Here is a 19,930-nt window from a genome sequence, read left to right as displayed (position 1 = left end):
ACAGAGTGACACACAGCAGAGATTTGCCATCTGCCTGGAGTTTCGCGGGTGCCGTCTCCTTGTCCTGCTTGCCTACATCCCCTGCCCGCCCCATCCTTGCAGCACACCCACCAGCTGCAGCCCTGCCGACTGCACGGGGAGATGTGGATGGCCACAGGCCGTGCTCCTACAGCCCCGCTCCTAAATGCCACATCGGGCTGGTAGCGCCAAGGCCCGGTGCAGGCTGGGACACGAGGCTGGGTGCAGGTGGTAGGGCCCGAGCTCCTACAAGAAATGCCAAATGACCTTGCCAAGCTCGCTGACTTGTTGGTCTGTCCTCACGCAGGGTTTGCATGCATACTAAGCAGCTTCCCGATGAAAAATCCTTGAATTCCAAAGATGCTATTCACAGTAATTGCACTTTAAGAGGAAAAAAGGGCATTGCAGTGTTGTTATTTACAGTGCTCTCTGCACAGTGGGTTTTGTAACAACTCAATAAAGCTCAGCCACTTGTGTTACTCCTTAGTTATGCTTTGTACTCTTACTTTTTTTTTTAAGACATTAAAGCATTAAGACATTAAATTGGTCTGTGCAAATTCTGTATAAAATAGAAGGATGATTAGAGGTAGAAAAGTCCCTTTAGCAAGGGGAACATTTTAACACACAAAAAACCATAGTATAATTGTGTGCTTTCAGGCTTAGGAAGCTGCTGCTGCTCTTGCTGGTATGTGAGGCTTAAAGTTAATTTCTAACACCTTCATATCAGTTGTACTCATTTTCTCCCATCAAATGCATTTCTGTGATTCCCTGTCTGTATTGCAGAGCTCGGCGCCTGATCTTAAGGCAAGTGGGAGTTCCCCCGTGCTGGCGTCGGACCAAGGCTCGTCCCGCACAGAGCGTGCCTCCAGCTGTGCTCGCTGCGGGCACGCGGGGCAGTCAGTGCTGGTGGGGCACCTGCTGCCTCTGCCTCCAAGCTCCCTGCCCATGTCGGCAGCCCGAGGGACGGGTGCTGTCCCAGGGAAAGGTGCCCAACTGCTTCCTGCCCGACTGCTTACGCCAGGTGTGCCAAAAACTTACATTTCCCCCCTGCAGCAACATCTGCATGGCACAGGATGAGGCCTGTGTCCTTCCCCTGGATTGCGGGTTACTATGTTGCTGAGCCTTTTCTCCTGTACTTTAAGATGGTTATTTATTGATCTGCTTTTGGCAGCTGGTGAAATGCCAGCTTTTAGTTTTAGCCACTGGCCTCATGTTATTTAAACCTCATAAAATTTTATCATTTCTCTTCAGTGGTGAGGATGTGTAAACACTTCTCCAATGATGGTTTAGAGCAAGGCTTTTCGTATTTTTCTGCTTTAACCCTTAAAACTCTCATTGTGCAGATTTCATAAAGGGAACATGAAAAATTCCCTCACCCACCCTTCCTCCGGCGTTTTAAAGGCAGTGACCTAGCTGTGACAGTGTTGGCCTGAAGGGAGAGTGAGGGAGCCACGGTGACATTCAGAATTCCTGCAGATAAAACAAAATTAATGATAAGTAACAGCCCAAAAAATACATAGCCAACTGGTTTTTGTTTTTGTTTTGGTATTGACAACAAAACAAAATTGTACATCCTTAGAAAGTAAAGAGCAAAGTTTTTTGTTTTGCATACCTGAATGCTAATTGCCCTCGTAGTGCGGGAAAACATGCAGAGGGACATCTGGCTTGGGGATTAATTTTTTGACACAGAAGGGTTGGAGAGCACTACTAGGTTTCTTTGTAGGAACTGCAGAAATGGAGACAGATGTGGCAAGAATCACAGAACCTATTAAAAGTCAACCTTCCTGTATTATTAATATTCAGTCACCATATGCAGGTTTTTCTGTAGTGATAAAAAAGAACATTTACAGAATGTTGCAATGAAATATCCTGACCATTATTACTATAAATAAGTTTATTTATGAGAAGATTCTTGGATGAACTTCAGGAGTGTCAGTTTTCAGGGCTGATGTATTCACTCAAGAGCTCTTGAAGATGAGAACTTGGAGAGTATTTTGGGGGCTGTTAAATATGTTGTTGTTCTAAGTCATCCAGCTATTCTCTCTATATTTTCCTAGCATTTAATCTATGTTACTTTTACCACTAAATAGTCATCTGAATTTTTATTATCTCCTCATTATGCACTTAGAGCCACCGATCCCTGTTCTACTCAGAACGTTCCTAGCAGAGCTGCTTGGACCTGATCCTGTTGTAGCTTGGTCGTATGGCTCCGGACTGGGCTGTAGTTAGCATGTCCTGCTCTTTGAAGGAACTAAGCATTTATAAATTTGGAAGACCAGAAAAAGCAGTCATGATAATGATGTCCGACCTGCTGTGTCACAAAAGCCACTGCCTTTCAGTGGCTGAAACAATTGCTTTGCCTGGGTCCTGTTAGAATAGTGCCGTGGATCCCGTATCACTGGCTGCAGTACCGGTAGGTTCGAAGTTTTACGTAACGTGGGTCCTCCCAAAGAGTAAGCTGATAGAATACACCCAGCCATAGCCTTCCTGCACTCGTGCTAGACAGAATATCAACGACTTGCGTTTTAATAAATCATCTAGCTAGTATTCATGGTGAGTTGCTGACATAATTAAAATTCCAGTCTAATTCAACTTCCATGTGTGAAAGATCGGAGTAAAACAGCAGACTGTGCACGTTCCTCTGTCCTGTGATGCTCCCTATTTCCCTTGGTGAAGTTACTTGTGGATTTCATTTGTGTTTCACGGCTGAAGAATGCCACCGCTTCGATAGCATGCGACAGCCTTAGAAGCAGATTGTGAAGTAGGATTTTTTTTTCTGCTTTATCTTTGTTTTAATTTTGCTAGGCATTTCACTTGTCTCTAAACCCTGCAGTACCGCAAAAATGGCACAGAGAAATATCTCTGTGTACAAAACACTGGCACCAGATCTAATGTTAGCCTTTTCATTACTCACCTCTTGTGGTAACAACCAGACAGACCCAGAGAAAAGAGGTTGTGTGATGCACAATAGCAGATTTCAGCTGGGTCTAAACAGATGGAAGCAGGAAATGAGAAGTAGTGACAAACATTACATGCCTTGTATTCTTTGCAATAAATTCATCTGAATGCTGAGTTGCTGTGTAGATCTGCAAAATATGTCTACAGCTAATTTTAGGGGCACAGTTTATTTCATTTGGCATCTCTATAGCCTTTGGCTTGTCCCATGTGGCTGTAGGCAAACAATATATTTCTGTAGAGCTCTGTTTGCTTTTATGTATTTCTTTGCAGCAATTACGGTTTTAATTTCTTTTCTCCTAAGAATTTGTATCTGGTTTTAGTCCTCTTTTGTCTAATACACGTCTGTGCTGCAAATGTATCAGTGCTCTTCATAGGCAAGAAAAGAGTTTCACTGGGGCTGCGACAGAAAGGGTGACAGATCAAACTGCTTCAGTCAGCTCTGCGTCTTGTTGCAGCAGTGTCAGTCAGACACAGGTGCTGTGACCAGTGGTGCGGGGTGTCCCGGGGTCATGGCTCTAGTTTGGTTTGATTCCCAAGGCTCTAACACGAGACCTACAAAACCAATGCGCTACAAAATCAATTATCGTTATTGCTGTGGCTTCCAGAGCTACATGTTAGAGATGGAATTGTTGAAGTTCAGTAATGCTAATCAAGAGTAAAGCAGCCCCATTCTGCATATTGCAAGCAGGGAAAGATCAGAAAGGGGAAGACAAGTCACGGTGCTAGAGGAAACCAAAATTAAAGGTGAATTACAGGTGGTGGTGGTCGCCAGTGTGCATGGTTATTCACAAGGGGTGTCTGCCCTAAGTCATGTAGTTAGACTAAGCAGACCGTCTGGTTTGTGACCCACTGGAATTGGCCTGGGCGTGTTATTACAGGTAAATTTAGGAAGTCTGACAAAAAGGCAGTAACACAACACAGATCTGAGTAGGGATGAACGCCTTTTTTGAAAGAATTTGCCTGAGGAAGTGTATTGTTGTAGTCCTGAAGGAATTTCACACAAGGCACTTTCTGTCCAGTTACCAGACTCCCACTGGAATCCTAGGGTGCTCGTGCCGGTGGGGCATCTCTACCTACACATGTTCTCTGGGGACCTTACAGAGAACCCGTACAGAGCTGCAAAGCCACCCGCGGAGCCGTGAGTTTGAGGTGAGCTCCGAGTTCTGGATTGGGCCTCACCACGAGCAGTCACCACCAGTTTGATGTGACGAGCTCAGCAAGATACTTCAAGTGTCAGAATTGTCAGAATTTGCATGCTCTGCTGTCTGTAGGGTGCAAACATATGAATATTTAGCAGGAAATTCAGGTGATAAACCAGCACAATTTGTTCAGAATCAGCTAATTCTACATTCCATTAATACAAAGTGAAGAATGCTGCAGATTGGGACCATGTATTCATACAAATAAGTTCTTAAATTGTTTTTTTTTCCTTATGCCACCTGTTCTGGCAGCTAAAAATAAAATAGAATTTTATATTGTATTATTACTTGAAAATGGAAACAAATGAAACAAGGCTGCACAGAAGTCATTTTCATTCCGTGCTATCCATTCCCGTGTCAGCTCTCTATTAGTCATGATCACTGGCAGCGCGGGCAGGGCTGCTGCTTCTTATGCTTGTGGGCAAACGTTTGCATTGTAGCTCATTGATTCTAGGAAATCATAATAGAACTGAGTCTGTGCTTACTCCTGTGACTATTTGCTTACCTTAAGTTTGCAGAGACTGATTGAATCTGAAGACAAACCGCCTAATATTTTCAGTAGGAGTATTGGATTCATAAATCTTCAGTTCATCCCTTTGTTAAAATTTCATATTCTGTAAAGAAAGATTGTAGATGGGGTAACCGAAATGTACAACAACTTGTTCAATCATCCCTCCCCGATTTCCATAGCACCAAATTACCCTGTCGTACGTGCCTCCATTGTGTATGGCTGCTGACTTGGTGGCATGACAGGTGAGGTGCGGGATTATGTCAGCATAATTCTTGGCAGGAATAAGAAATACACGCTCGCTTACAAAAGTCAAGGTGCTTCCTTACACCTAGGGGGAAAATCCACCATGGGTGAATGGTACCCGTTGGTTTTGAAAAGAGGGTCATGTAGAAGCATGTATTTCATTTGAAGTATCTGCTGCTGGTCTCAGGTCCTTGAGTGTCCTGCCCAAGCCTGCAAATAGCAGCTTGCACTCAAGAACAAGTGTTTGTTTGTTTGTTTAACTTCAAGCAAAAGCAGCCCAATATCCTCTTTCATACAGTTTGGAAAACATAGAGCTCTTCCTGCAATAAAATTTCCCAACTATTTTGCCAAAAATAGTAAAGTGTATTTCCTACAGTTGCAATCTTACCCCTGAACATTCTCATCTGCAATTGCTGTTAATGGGTAACCATACCGGCATTATACTGAAGGATATTTGGCTGCTTCTTGGTTCATTCCTATTGACCTTCTAATTTAGAAATGCAAGGCGTTTATTTGATGAATGCAATCTAGGAGCCCTTTTGTCCTGCCTTCCCTTTTGTCCCATTGTTCCAGAGGCCCATAGTTTCCTGAATCCCATGAAGCAGGAGTTAGAAAATCTATTTTTTAAAATTGCAGTTTGTAGCTCGCTGTCACATTTCTTCAGAGCTCCTAATTAAAAGCAAGTAGCACACAAACTTAGCTTTAGATTTCTGTAGATGCATATATTAGTACACAAAAAGTACTTTGCCACTTGATGATGCGGTTAGTTACGACCTTGTTTCTAGCACTCCACGTTTCTAACAAAACCTGTCAGCTTTAAAGTGAATCTAGGCCTTCAAGTCCGACGTGGTTTGTCAGTCCCATTGTACAAACCTTGCTTTAAGCAGCTGTGTCCTGCAACGCTGCTTGATTGCCTCTTCTGTCAGAAGCAAAGCTGCCTTCTGCCCTCACTTACTTGCCCTATCCTCCAGTGACAGCCACACTAGCACTGAGGTTTGAGGGTTTTGTTTTTATTAATATTTTAATTGCGGCAGTGTTGCCATCGTATTGCTTGGTGGATTTACATTCTTATCTCTGCCCTCTGGCCTCTTTAGACCATTATGTCTTTTGGAAACAGATTGCTTCTTTTCCCTTGGTCTGCCTCAAGGGCTGTTATTTTTTTTTTAATGTGTTTGCAGTTGAGCATCCAGCAAAAAGCGGTTCTCGTGCCCAGTGTTGGGGGCAGGATGGACAAAGCAGAGCTTAGCAGAGCTGTGACGGTACGAAAGCCCAGGGCAGCGGGGCTAATAAGGGAAATAAAGGAGCTCTGAAAAGAAGTGGCACATGAAAAAAGACACTCCTCAGTTCAGAGAGATCAGGCAGAGCAGGGCCCTGCGGCGTCCGGCCTCCGTGAAGCGCTGCCAGGTGCTGCGGAGCTGTGGCGTTGCGGCCAGCCCTGCACCATGAAACCTGCCTGGGCCTTTGCTGCCTGGGCAGTTGTATCTCAAAGCAAGTGAAAGGAACAGTATTTTCAAGTGATAACCGAAATAATTTAAGTTCCAGGGGGACAGCAGAGCAATCTTTCAAAGAGCGCTCAGAGACGTATGTGAGGGCTGGGCTGAAGTCTGCGGGAGCTGATAGCGACATTCAGCAGCTTAAATCTCTCTCCAGATCCCCCCACGTTTTCAGTTCTAACTGCTGTGTTTTGTTGGTGTTGGTTCTGGTTTGGTTTCTTTATTTGTGTTAACCTCCCCATGCCGTGCCACGTAGGCAGGGCCGAAGGAGGTGCTTGTGGGGCGGCCTGTCTTCGTGTGCCCTTCTTCCACGTGTGCTGGTCTAGCAGTGCTTCCACCCAAATCCTGGAAATAATCAGGATTTCGGACTCTTCCTCCCATTTCTTAACAATCAGGTTCCACTGGCTGGAAAACGTGTGACTCAGAAGTCTCAGATCGTCTCTGATGAATTCAGTTTGTGTTTCCCAGTTCTGAGCATGTCAAATATGTTAATTTGCTTTTCATTTTTGAAAATTCTGTCTGGTGAAGAACAGAGTCTCAAACTTGAATTGCCAGCCTCTCAACTGAGACCAAATAACTGGGATTTAATAATGTACAAAATATTTTTGTTTTGATCTGAATAGCATTTTTGTTTTTTGGAATCTGTTTCCCTCTCAGTTAATGGGGGAAAGATGCTTAGTTTTATGTGTAGCAGCAATGTATCATTTTGTTTGTTTGTTTTCTGTTGGTTGGCCATGCAGCTGAACATTGCTTTTTTTATTGTTACAGCAAGACTTGTGCATCCCTTCCTTGCATCAGGAGTCATACGATCAGCAGTGGAACAAATTCCGTTTGTGTGTAAGTGTAAATTGGAAGCAAATTCTTGATGACTACATGATTGTTCTAGCAGGAGGTTAGTGTATGTTAAAGCCCATGGGGCTATTAATATCAATTACATTGAAAACCAAGACAGAAGTAGATTTTTTTTTTAAATTTCCAAGATAATTTAAAATAACCAAATTGATTTTTTTTAGTGGCCATGATCTGCCAGTTGTGTTCAGAACTTTTTTTCTACTTTGCTGAACTCCTTCATCTGAGCTGCTACTTCCCAGTTACTGACGTGCTTTATTTTCAGTATGGTTTTATAGTGTATGTTAAAATGTCAGACGAACTGTTGAAATAGAGCATCACGCTGACATAAAATTTGGTGCTTGCTGGCCCAGTTGTTTCACGATGAATGATGAATTCAGAAAAATAGGGTAGAAAATAAGCAGAAAAACAGGTATTCAGGGATAAAGTAACGTTGACAGTTAGATTTTAATATGAAAAAAGGAGGAATTTTTAATGATGCCTTAGTGTTCTTGAAGAAAAGATACTGGATGATTACATTGGTTCACTCTTTTTTTTTTTTAATCCATAAATTCTGATAATGTTCTACCTGTTTACCAGACCAAATGACTCGTGAGGCCATTGTTCATTAAAAAAAAAAAAAAAAAAAGAAAAAATGGAGGGTGTGCTCAAGATGTTTTAGGCGCTGCTTGTTTAATGTGAATAATATGCCTGAGGAAAACCTTCAGTTAATTTAAATTTAGAATCCAAATAGGTAATCCAGCAGAACCATTAAAATTAGGTTTAGAAATAAGTTTGCTTCGTATTCTCAAGCAACCTTTTTCTTAGAAAATTTTCTAATTAAGAACAAAAGAAATAAATTATATAATCTTATTTCATTGCCAGGTTTTTTTTTTTTTTTGCCTCTTCACTCAGTCTGCTGCTGCTTTAAAAAGAAAAAATGTTTTGACAGTGTCAAATACCAAGGTTGGTACTGAAGTTAAATGAGGTTTTAATTCCTCACGCTGCTGCAGGTTAGCAGATCTGTTTGTTCTCCTGCTGCTTAGCGTTTGACCTTGAGCAAGACAGCAAGGGCTAAATATTTCAGAAAGTGGTCTTTAATTAGACAAATTTCTGTTCTCTACTAAATGCCTTGGGGGTGCTTGAATCAGGATGCTGGAAAAACATGTTTACTGGGCCTTGCTTCTCTGAGAAGGGAAGTCAAACTGCATGAGTAGAGAGGCTCTACGCCTTCGGCCACTCAGAGTAGAAGAAGCTCCAACACTAGCTGGAGCTTCAGTGGTGGGCTTCTGCCTGCAGGTGCAGCCTGGCACTTAAACAAATGGAAAGTTAAGTGTAGTAGAAAAGCTGCTAACGAAACCTGACTGCTTTGTGTGGAGGCACTAGATTAATGGTTAAAACTATTTAGCTGCCATGCTTTGCCTCTGTGAAGACCAGAGCACAAACTACTTGCTATCAGAACTCTTCTTGCCCCTCTCACCCTGCTAGCTACTTTTAGCTCATTCTCTTCCTTGTTATTCTCTCTGGTTGTAGTTCGCCCCTCCGACAGTTTGTGTGGAGAAGCTGTGCCAGAGGCTTCCTAGCCCAGCAACCTCCAGCAGCTGCAGCACGGTGGCCGGGCATGCTGAGCGGACGTGGTCTGCTGCCCTCTGGGGCGCACGGGTGACACGTTTTCAGAAGGATGTCAGAGAAGTGACAGAGGGCCCACCGGTGTGTGCAGTTTTGTCCCAGGAGGAATGGTGAGTGCTTATTAGGAATGTATAATGACTGGTGCAAGGAGACTTCTCGCAGGTTTGTCAAGGAGTAAAACCACTGCCCTTTTGTGTAAGGTCCTCTATTTACTGGTGGAGCTGTTTTCAAGGTTTTAATGTAGTTACAGTGTGAGCTTTGAAATTGTATATTAATGAAAAAAGGAGCCACAGAGCTACTAGGCGTGTATAGAAACCTGTTCACAAACCTGGTGGCATGGATACTCTGTAAGTGCTTTTGTGTCAGGCTATTTTATCCTTACATTCTGAGACTGACTTAAGTGACTCTGGGTGCTCTGTCCTGTGTCTTTAGGCATCCAGCAGCCATTCTCCACAGATGCGTTATCTGCCGGTGTCTCAGGGGCAATTATTTTCTGTTGCAGAGGTTAAAAAAAAACAATCTCACATGAACTTATTGGGGTCACTCTTGTGAGTCTCCTGTCTATTGGGTCTCCTTATTTTATGCATGTGTAAGTTGCCGTTTCTGAATAACCTTTTGAAAAAGTCTTGAAAAGCTGAATGTGGCTGAAAAATCTATAGCAGACTATTGTAACGACATAATAGAATATGGCACAAAAGTAAGACCTTTCTCCTGGTCTTTCTAACACAATTTTATAGCAGATATATAACTGGATCAAGTACTATTGTTGAGCTTTTAAAAATCCCATAGAAAAGTTAGTATTTTCTGTCCCTTCAGTAACAGAATGGTGTGTGTGTGGTTGCCAGCTTTATTGGCAAGTTTGTTAAGTTCCTTGCTACCATAGTTAGGGCTGAGAAATAGAACTTATTTTTCTCCTCTTTATCATCACTGTTTTTCCTCAGCTTTACTTATTTACTTAAAACTGTGATGTCTCCGAATCCCAGTTGGAGCCAGCCCCCTATTGCACTGCTATACATTAAAGGAATGATATGTAATGTTGCAAATAAAGCTTGGGGCCTTGATAAAACTGAAGCCTTCCCCCCTGTTCAGCCTGTTGCATATGTATGCTGCAGTCTGTCCAGCAAGGAAACATCAGATCTGACTCATCAAGGTAGTTAAAGACGAGCTTAATGTTAACTAAATGGAAAGTCCCACTGATTTCCTCAGGCTACTCATTTGTTAGAGCTAGACAAATGCTAATACACAATGACGAATTGAATTCATAATGTACAAAACATGCATATGCCATTTTAGCAGGTGAATTTAAAGATGATCATACTCTGATGATAAATGGTTTTGGGAAAAACTCTTGCTTCACCACATGAGTTATCCATGCCTCTCCAGCCACACTACCAGCAAAATCCCAGGGATGCCAGTAGTGTGGGTTGTGATTTTCAGCATGGTATTGAAGAGAGGTTTCAAGAATATGTATGTGTCGGGTGAAAGATGACCAGCCAAGGGCTAAATAGTTATTAAATATTTTTTGTTTAACAAATTAAGAACATTTCCTGAAATTTAAGGCTATGTAATAGCTATTACGGAAATATCCACGCCATTATTTGACACATCTAAAACCTTTCATGATAAAGAGGTTCCCAGTAGTGGCATAGTGTGCTGAGGAATTAGTTGTACTGTCACAGAACAAAAATTCACTAGTTATTAGGAGATACAATTGGGTTCAGTGCCTTTGAAGTAGAGGAGAAGAAGGCAGAAAGTGTATGCCAGGCTTTCTGGCCTCCAGAAAGCTTGTGGATACTTGGCAAGCAAGCACAGTATGTTTTGCAGAAGGAGGTAGTGGCCTTGCAGTGGGCAGGAGATAAAGGATAAAGGCATTTTAGCTTTAGAAAGCTTTTAGATAAAGGAGATAAACCATGGAAGCTGTAAAGGTTAAAAAAGAAAACCTAGCAGCAGCTGAACGTAATGTCTCTGGCCTGAAACTGAAGTGTATTTGGACTGAAAAAGTAATTTGCAATGCTCGTTTTGTTTTGTTTTATTTTTACCCAATTAAGAGGAATGATTACCCTAGGCATTCTTTTCATAACACCAACACACCAAGAGTGTAGCATGCTGGACATACTTTCCCCTTCAGACCAGCCGGTGTCATGCTAATCCTGCTGTCAGTGTGATTAGGAGATGTCGCCAGAATGCACGGTGCTGCCGCAGCATTCTTCTCCCAGCTGTCCTGGACAGGTGATTAACTTGCACACTTGCCATGCTTAAAGGAAGCGGGGCATGCAGAAATAATAGGATGCTTTGTTAGTTGCCGTGACCGACATACAAATACTTCATTGATGAGAAATAATTCCCCTGATATTTATAGGAAGGCATTCAAAATGTCCATGTAAACCAAAATGTTGGGTTTACTTCTGTGTTCTCATCAGTGAGTAAATTTGAGATGACCATTTGCTTGTCGTAGCTATATTGATTGCTGTAAATAATGACACTCCAAGAAAATGAAAACTTAGGCTCCAAATAGAAATGCTCAGAGCAGCCGAAGGAAAAAAAAACAACAAACCAAACAAAAAAAAATGTCAACAAGCTTAGGGTAGCTGTTACCAGGGGAATCTCAGAAATGGTTGGAAACTTAAGTCTTAATGATTAGTAGTGGTTGGCATCTTAGAATTATCAGCCGCTATTACTTCATACCTCGTTGCCCTTAGGACCTTGCATTGTGATAAGACGTTAATTTAAATCCAGTTCTGGAAACTGCAGTTGGTTCCCCTGTGTCACATCATAACACAAAGAAGTCATCCAGGATAGTCACGGATCTGCTCTTGCGCAGACTGTCTGTAGTTTTCTTTAGTGCTCGTTTCTGAAATGCGTAATTATATTTGATGCTAATATTTATGTGTTTCTGTTCTACAATGTAATAATATAAAAATTGGCAAGGTATGGATACTGAAAATAGCTGTCACTCAGGTCAAGCCATACCTGTAAAGCTCCTGCTTTTCTTAACTCTGCAACGTCTGCTCTGCCAGAGGAGCACTGTACGATGTGCTGCAGCTGGCTGTGACCATGCAGTGTAAACCGGGACACTGGAAGAGAGACCCCGGCTTTGACCTTCACTCGTGAGAAACTCACTGTGCTTTTATTCCTTGGTATCTAAACAAGAGCTGCGCCGAATATACAATAAAAGAAAGTTTTTACATCTGTAGTTTTCTGCCTTCTGTGAGGGTGAGCCTTTTTTCCTTCTTTCTTTCTTTTTATCTTCTTTAAGAGCCTTTGTTCTCCTCTGGAGAAAGAGAAGGGGAGCAGCTTTGTAGCAGGAACAGAGAGAAGAGACTCCTGCCTGAAGACGGGCAGGACGGGGCAATCGCAGGGGATTCGGCTACCCAGAATGCTTGTTTTCTGCTTTCTGCTTCTCCACACTGCGAAGCTGCACTGCAGCAGGGCTGGCAGGGGGACTGTTCACATATGCAAATACTGCTCGAGGTAGTAAGGATTTCTGGGATCAGGAACCACTAGAGTTACTAATTCTTTCCTTTGGACAAGGATGCATAATCTTTTTGTTACCAGCATTATGTGACTGGAGCATGGACATTCATCTTTTGACAAGCACGGTAGTGCTTGTAAATACTGCTTACATGAGTGTTTGTATATATATTTGTTTGGCATTATTATTACAGAATTTTTGGTAGTTTTTAGTGAATTACTGAGTTTTGGCAGAAATAATCATGTTTACTTAGCATATCTTTTCCTTTCAGAAAAATCTTGCAATGTACTTCAGATTTTTTTTCTAATTCTCGTCTCTTTTTCACCGTTATTTTTCTAACTGCTTTTAAGAAATGTTCAAGTATGAGCTGTGTTTTCTAAATGAGGGAGAGCAGTAGAAAAAGGGCAGGTTACATTTCTGGCTGGGTCAGTTACTCAAGATAAGAGTAATAGTGGTAAAATGATTGATGTGCCCTTCTCCTAAGATGTTTACAGGTGTTAATCTGTGCCACACCGCTTGGAAACCCAGCTGCTGGCTAGCCCAGAGATGTCTGGCAGGGATGGAGTCAGTTGCTTGTGCTTCCCCTGTGTATTGTCCTGTTCCTGCTAACTCCTCTGATTGGTTCTCTAAACAAAAGGAGACAATTTCAGAGTGATGGATGATCATCTCCTTTTTCCTTTCATTAGCTACTAACCGCAATAGAAAGTAGGCTTGCTGCTGTAGGACCCGGGCAGATGGTCAGATGAAATAATAGATAAGGAAGGCTGGAGTCCTTCAAACCCCTTTTTTTATGGTGGATTTTAAAGAGGAGCAAATTGGATCTTTCAAGAAGTGATACTGGGCAATAGGAGAGTAGTGACTTTGTTTATTTAGCAATTTGTAGGCTGATGGCCCTAACTCATTGAGAATACAGAATGGTTGTCAAGGATGTATCTGAAGCCTCTGGTCATCAGGATTCCCGTAAAATCCATTTATTAATCTGCAAAATCTTAAGTGTGCTCATATTGATTGCCTGCTCTCCAACATCGAGCCAGTTCTTACCGATTCATCCCTCATGTGCGCAGCATCGCGTATGTGTTGTCCTCCAGAGGAGGAGTTGCATTACGGTGCTGGGTGTCCACACCTCCTGTCTGCGTATAAGGGAGACTGAAACAGCGGGGCTTATCAGTGGGGGATGCACTGTTCTCCCCACACCGATGTCTTGTATACTCAACTGAAAGAGACATTCATCTCTAGAGAAAAGTCCGGCGCTACGTGGGCACCCGACCAGACCAAACGGTAGTCTGAAAGAGGTCAGCCCTCAGCGTGTGCAGAGGGAACAGAGAACCAGCCTTGTAGTGTCAGCACCTAGAAATGCCTCCCCTAAAGTCCATAACCAGTGAAGGGATGTTTAGATCACTTCATCGGATCTACATCAACATGCTGCTGTATCTATCCAGAACCCCAAAAGAAGAATTGGGTTTCACAGGGATGCATCAGGAACAGGCAGAACTCTTTCATCGCTTGTCTTTGCCTAAATGTGCTCTCTCCAATCAGCTCTTTAAACTCCAGGATTCATTGCAAGGAAATTTCCAGGCTAGCATCTGACTGTGGATCATCTAGAAACAAAGAACTTGTAGAGATGTTGTTTATTGTAGTGGCGAAGTAGTGACAGTGCTGGGAAACGCCGGTACCTGTTTCCTTTCCGCTACGTAATTAATCTCTCCCTGCTCCTTCACCTTCACGACTGAAACTTTCCTGTCTAGTACAGAAATCTCTCTCTGCGGAGCCAAATCACAAGGCGTAGTTCTTGTGCATTTAAGGAATGTTTTACTTCTGGCTTTCCATGGAGAGGGCTCTAGGGCACCGCGCGTGCCGCTCTGCCATCTGAACCTCCTTAAGGACTGGAAGGGTCTTTGTGATCAGTGAGCACATTCTTTGTGTGCTGCCTTGTCTCCTGCTGGGCTATAATGGGGATTTGAAAGGGGGGGGGTGTTAGGTAAGCCTTCCCAGAGTTGGGCTAGAAAGATGAGGATAAATGCACTCAAACAATGAATAATCGCACTTTCTCGCAATAAATGAAAATTCATACGAAATAAGCGGTCTGTGTCTTCAGAACGAACTTAATGGTACAGCGTGGCTTAACCGAGGCCATCAGTTAACTGCGGTTTTTGCATAAAGCGAGATATTCGAGATATTTTATACTGGAGGATTGTTAAGAGCAGTCCTGGCAGAAGTCACAGCCTGCCTGCCTGGGCTGTGGAAATGCTTCCTGAGCTATTCATCTCTGCCCTGTGCACAGAAGCCACGTTTTGGGATCAGGAGCGCTGTCTGCCTCTTTCAGGGCATTGGCTAAACTGCAGCGAGCATAAAAGCTTCCCTTCACTTTTTTTGGTGCTGATGTGGAGTAGCTGAACGCCACGTGAATGTCTGAATGTGTCGGAGGGTGCATCCCCGAGGCGGCCAGGCAGCTGGGCACAGAAGGCTGATTCACGGCAGCGCCAGCCCCTGCTCTGCTTTGTTGAAGCCCCTGGTGCCTGCACGGGGAGGACAGAGTATTTTCTGTGCGCCAGGGGGGCTGGCTCAGGCTTGTTCCCCTCTCCAGCTGCACCGCTTAAAACATATTAATGTACTGCCATGGATAGACTGGCCACGTGACTGAAAAGTGGGGGAGAAACCCACATTTAAATCATTTACAGGCTCATCTTACAGCTTTTAGCAACTTCTCCCAAATCAGTTTCTCCCCGGATTTTTTTGTCTCCATCCAAAAGATGTCAGCTTTCTGGCCAGGTTTCTTCTTGTTCCGCTCCCACTGAGGGGTGCAGGGGATACAAACTCCACTTGGGAGTAGTCCAGAGCTGGAACAAGCTCATAAATCTTTTAGGATGTGGTAGTCAGAGAAGACTTCAACTAAAATACCCTAAAAATGAAATAATTTTAGGTGAAAATAACTCAGGTGGGCACCATCTTTCCATGGCTTAACTTGCGTGTTTTGCGGAGGACTTTTGTCTCTCTGTCTCTTCTGCTGTCTCCATTTGTTTTTTCTTTTGCCTGTTACTCCCTGATCCTGCAAAAGCCTCAGTGTATCTCCAGCTTCAGATGCTGGGACGGTTCCTGCCTGCAGCCAGGCCTGGGGCCGTACACCCCCCTCTCCTTTGGGCAGGGCTGCTCTGTGCTTGCAGCGTTGTTAGTGGTACAGCTGGCTTCTATTTCCAGGTGCAACTGTAGTGTTTGTAATGCGAAAATCTCTTCACAGTGCACCCTCTTCAGCTATCTGCCTGCTCATGCAAATTGCTTAGATAGGGATACACTTGAAATCCAAATTTGCATGTTGTTTGTGCAGATCGGAGGGTTTTGCAAGTGTGTCCAATAACGACCTCAGTGCTGCTCAGTCAGCTGCCTGGTTCTCTTACACAGCTGGGCAGCTGTGCACACAGATCGTGTGTGCAGTGCCAGACCAAACAATGAAGTTTTGAACGTTATCGAAGTGTTAAATGAGAACCTATTTCCAAGGGCATTCTTCTTAATTAGAATTTGAGCCACTCTTTGGGGCAGGAGAGGACCAGGCCTCACAGGAGGTCTCTTAACATCTCCGCGTTGACTGTTTCTAATGAACTTAATCCTTGCCCTCCTGGGATTTCCTTCAGCACTGCCAACGACCGTGGCTCCAGCCCGGTGAGCTGAAGGCCTCTAATGAAAGAAGGGACCCGAACACGTGTGTGAATGCTCCACTCAGTGACACTGCGCAGCTTCAGCACGGGCTGTTTTCCATGTCTCTTGGTGCAGCTGGTTCTGTGGATGACTTGGTTTTCTTACCAGCCAAAGCTGCGAGAACCTTTTTCCCTGCTTCTCTCTGTCCCAGGTGCAGGCCCTGATGCTCCCCTCTGCCAGCTCTTCTCTGCTTGCCTGGGCTTCCATGTCAGCAAACATCTGATTCTTTCTTAAAGATTCAGTGTTTAACAAGGCTGCTCGTACCGAGCTTCTCTGCCTCTCAGAAGGGCAAACCAGCATGTCGCTGCCCTTAACTTTGTCGTAAGAATGAGGCAGAAGATGTTTCAGGCCAACTACCCACACGTTAGTTCACAGAACCCTCAGAAGAACGATGCTTTCCAGTTGTTCTGTTGAAGTAAAGCACTGGCCTCTGCTGTAAGCATCGCTGTACCTGAAATACTTTGTGTATTAGTTAGCTGGTGGGGGCTGCCGAAACAGCTCTAACCTGGGTGTTATCTTTCCATGTCCCCTGCTGCACGTGTAATAGTAGAGCATAAGTTTTGTTGTTTTTTTTAAACATTTCTGCTTTCTTTTACATGTTTGGCCAAGTGCTGTGGGTTTCATTTGGCCTAAGCAGGCTGTGTGATGCTCAGCTGGGAACCTTTCACTGGTGATTGCACACTCCAGAGAGGAGTCGGGAAAGGCGAGTGAGTTCAGTGTAAAATTAAAAGCCTGCTTGGAGAGATCACTAATGCTGACCAATTAATAGGAACAGTGTCTTTACTTTTAGTGCTTAATGGACTGCATTAATTAAGCAAGGGATGAGTTCAAATGGGAAAATAACTTGTAATTCAGGTAATCAGCATTAGTTCTCAAAGTGCACAGGCTGTCCCTTGTGTGGTGAAGATCCTTCTTTTCCAGTCTGTCTCTGCAGAGCAGCACTTCTTGTGCAGACACCTTAGGACACTACTTCCCAAAACGTAGAAGCAAATTTTGATTCTGAAAGCAGTAATGACTGTCCTGCGTTTCTTTTTCCTATGGGCCAGTTTAATCTCTAATAATCTTTAATGTAGGATTCTTAAACACTCACTAGCTCTGAATTTGAAGGAGAAATGACACCACTCACTTGAGAGAGTAGCTTTCAGGGAACCTTACAACATTACTTTTATCTGGAAATCCTTTTCTTCCAAACAGAGGAAAAGACTGGAACTGATTTGTGGTGCTTGGTAAGTGTGCTGTGTTTTGGGTGCTGGTCTGTGACCTGTGCTGGTTCAGGCACACACACACAAACCTCAGCTTGTTCTCACACCTCCCACACTGGCTTTGCCAGTGGATACCTTGGTGCTTTCTTTTGGATTGTATCTTGTGGTGGCTGTAGTGGTTTGCTTAATTTCAAAATCTCAGACTTTCATCTTTACAAGTTAGATATGTTGTTCCTTGAGTTTATGGAAGGTGTATGAGATCACACAGGATACACGCTGATGGAATTATTTGGAAAGCTTTCTCTGCTGGGGGGAACACCTGCCAAGCTGCTGGTTTAGAAAGCAACGGGATAACGATCAAGTCATTATGCTTTTGAACGTTTAAGTCTTTATTTTTGTGCATTTGTCATGCAAACCTTGCCTTCTTCTTTATAGCTGAGCACAAACCATTGTCGTTCACTTTCCATCGTGGAAGTGCGGGGGCAACAACCTTCGAAACTGTATTGATATCGGAAGTACAGTATAAATCTGTGGGTTTGTTGTTGGGTTGCTTGGTTTTTGCTTTGTTTTGTTCTGGTCTTTATGTAGACATGCATGTGGTCATAATATCATTATGGATGAGTGTTGAAGTTCAGGGGGGGATTATTGGCAGGGCTTTTTGACAAATGTCATTTTAAAAGCATCTCTGCAAGGGTGTTTTTTGGTAGTTCTTTTGTAGTTTTTGTTTCTGTTCTGTTTTGACTGTTGGTAAACATCACAGAAGAAGAGCCAGTAAGGAGACAGATGCTGACTTAGTGGGTACACAGTTTGAATGACAAACCAAGATCAACAGATCATTATTTTTCACAGCAAGCAGAGAGGAGCTGAGAGAAATGGCTCATCTTACTGCCAACCTGTGCTGGTGGCAGCTCTCGCGTTGCAGAATGCTGCACAACAGGAGAAGCTCTCTATTGTACCATTTGGGGTTTTTGCTCTGTTTGATTGCAATTATGGTGTTGTGTTTTTTTTTAATGTTCAGGCCACTACCAGTTTGTTCAAAGTACTGCCATTACAAAAAGGAGACTGATAACCTCATCCGCTCTGATTCAAATCAGGGATAATAAGTTGTTGTATATTGTCAAACTTCTCATTTTCTGGCTTTCTACAAGCTTTTGGGCTTTATTCCCAGCTTCAGGGAGCTGATGCTTACAGCAAGTCAATTAAGTTTAGGGACATGGTCTTTTCACACTCTTTTGATATGCTTTATTGTTGAACTTGTCTAGTGCTACACTACAGCTTAATGCCAAGTCACAGTAAGTGTTGAAGCGAGTGTTCTGCTCTGCAGAAATCCCAGTATGTCCTCAGCTTCTGACGGAAAAAAAAGGTCAGCAATTCAGGACAAACTCATTGGTGCTTGTGGAGACTTCTCCCACCATTGCAGTGGTTCACAGGGGTCTCACGTATTCCTTCTTTAGCACCACGATGTGTAGGATACCGTGGTAGTGTATTCTTTGTGATGGCTAAGTGGATGAGGTCAATAACATCGGGTGATGCTAGACAATAGTCATTTTGCATTTCTGTGTTCAGCCTCTGAGGCTAAAGGGAAGTACTTCTAAAAATAGGCTTCACTAGTTGGCATCGGTCACGTTGGTCATCATCACAGACACGTTCACACAGGTGTTTTTCGTGCCTCTTGGTCTGATTTTCTCTTTGCCTACACAGAACTGTACAGCTGATGAAACACACACCGTCTCGGTTTTACAACCAGTTTCCAACTTAGTTAATTCTTCAAGATAGGAACAGAAGTGTTTGCTCCAACCGATGCTGCTGAGCAGCCGGTAAGGTGAAAACTCTTTGAAAGTATAGTCACAACTTGCCAGTAACTCACAGCTCAAAGAGCTTGGATGCCCGTAAATATCTGTACTGCAGGGACTGCTTTATTGCTGCCTTGGATAGCAGATGGCTTGCCTGTGTATTTTTCGTTACCCAGCAGGGGCTGTTTTACCTGACCGCACTGGTGTTCTGCTCATAAATCCTCCAGCCGCTCGGGATTGCTCAGGTTTGGGGCACTCAATAAAATTAGGCTGTGCCGTGGGACTTCATAACCTCAGCGTGTAGTTCTGGGAGTGCTTCACTTCTACGCAGCTCCTGTTGATCTGCACAACCCCTCTCCTGTGCTTGTCCCTGGAAGTTTTCTGTGAACGGCGTGAGCACGTAACAAAGCGGGGGTGTAATCTCTGTCACCGGAGCCAACCTGGGCTAGACAGAGCACTGGGAGCCCTGGGCATTCTCTTACAGTTTGAATGCAGGTGGTGATTGTATCAGCAGGTGAGGGCGTTGGGCCAGCCAGTTGCCGTGTTGGTCCATCGGGTGATCACTTGATTCTGCGATTCTGTGATTCTGTGTCATCAGTGGTGCCACCCCTGTGGCTAAGGAGTCTCACGTGTGGCCAGGTGCTGGGGGAGGCTGCGTCCATGTGAAGCCAACTGATGCTACAAAAAGTCACAACTCTTCCTCAGTCTCTTTTTGCTTTTGTTCTTTTCATAACTAAATGCCATTTAATTTATATCTCCTTCGTATTCTGAAATAAACCAGTAGTTGTGTGAGCTAGCAACGTTAGCACCAGTCCTTCCTAAAGGGAATAAGCAGACAGTTGGCCTGTATCTTCTGGCCAGGGCAGAAAAATGTGTTTACCGTGGCAGACACGA

The 19,930-nt window shown here is 43.6% G+C and overlaps 1 long non-coding RNA gene across 1 annotated transcript; it reads left to right on the top strand.

Moving 5' to 3' along the window:
* Nucleotides 1-8,641: 8,641 nt before the first annotated feature.
* Nucleotides 8,642-19,591, top strand: LOC118173052. Its single transcript, XR_004753982.1, has 3 exons — nucleotides 8,642-8,989; nucleotides 18,945-19,060; nucleotides 19,213-19,591. It is a non-coding gene; the product is annotated as an uncharacterized LOC118173052 (long non-coding RNA).
* Nucleotides 19,592-19,930: the final 339 nt, after the last annotated feature.

The sequence above is a fragment of the Oxyura jamaicensis genome, chromosome 12 (assembly GCF_011077185.1).
Source record: "Oxyura jamaicensis isolate SHBP4307 breed ruddy duck chromosome 12, BPBGC_Ojam_1.0, whole genome shotgun sequence".
NCBI classification, from domain to species: Eukaryota; Metazoa; Chordata; class Aves; order Anseriformes; family Anatidae; genus Oxyura; species Oxyura jamaicensis.
Note: the sequence above shows the minus strand (reverse complement) of the source record. Positions and strands in the feature narration are given on the sequence as shown.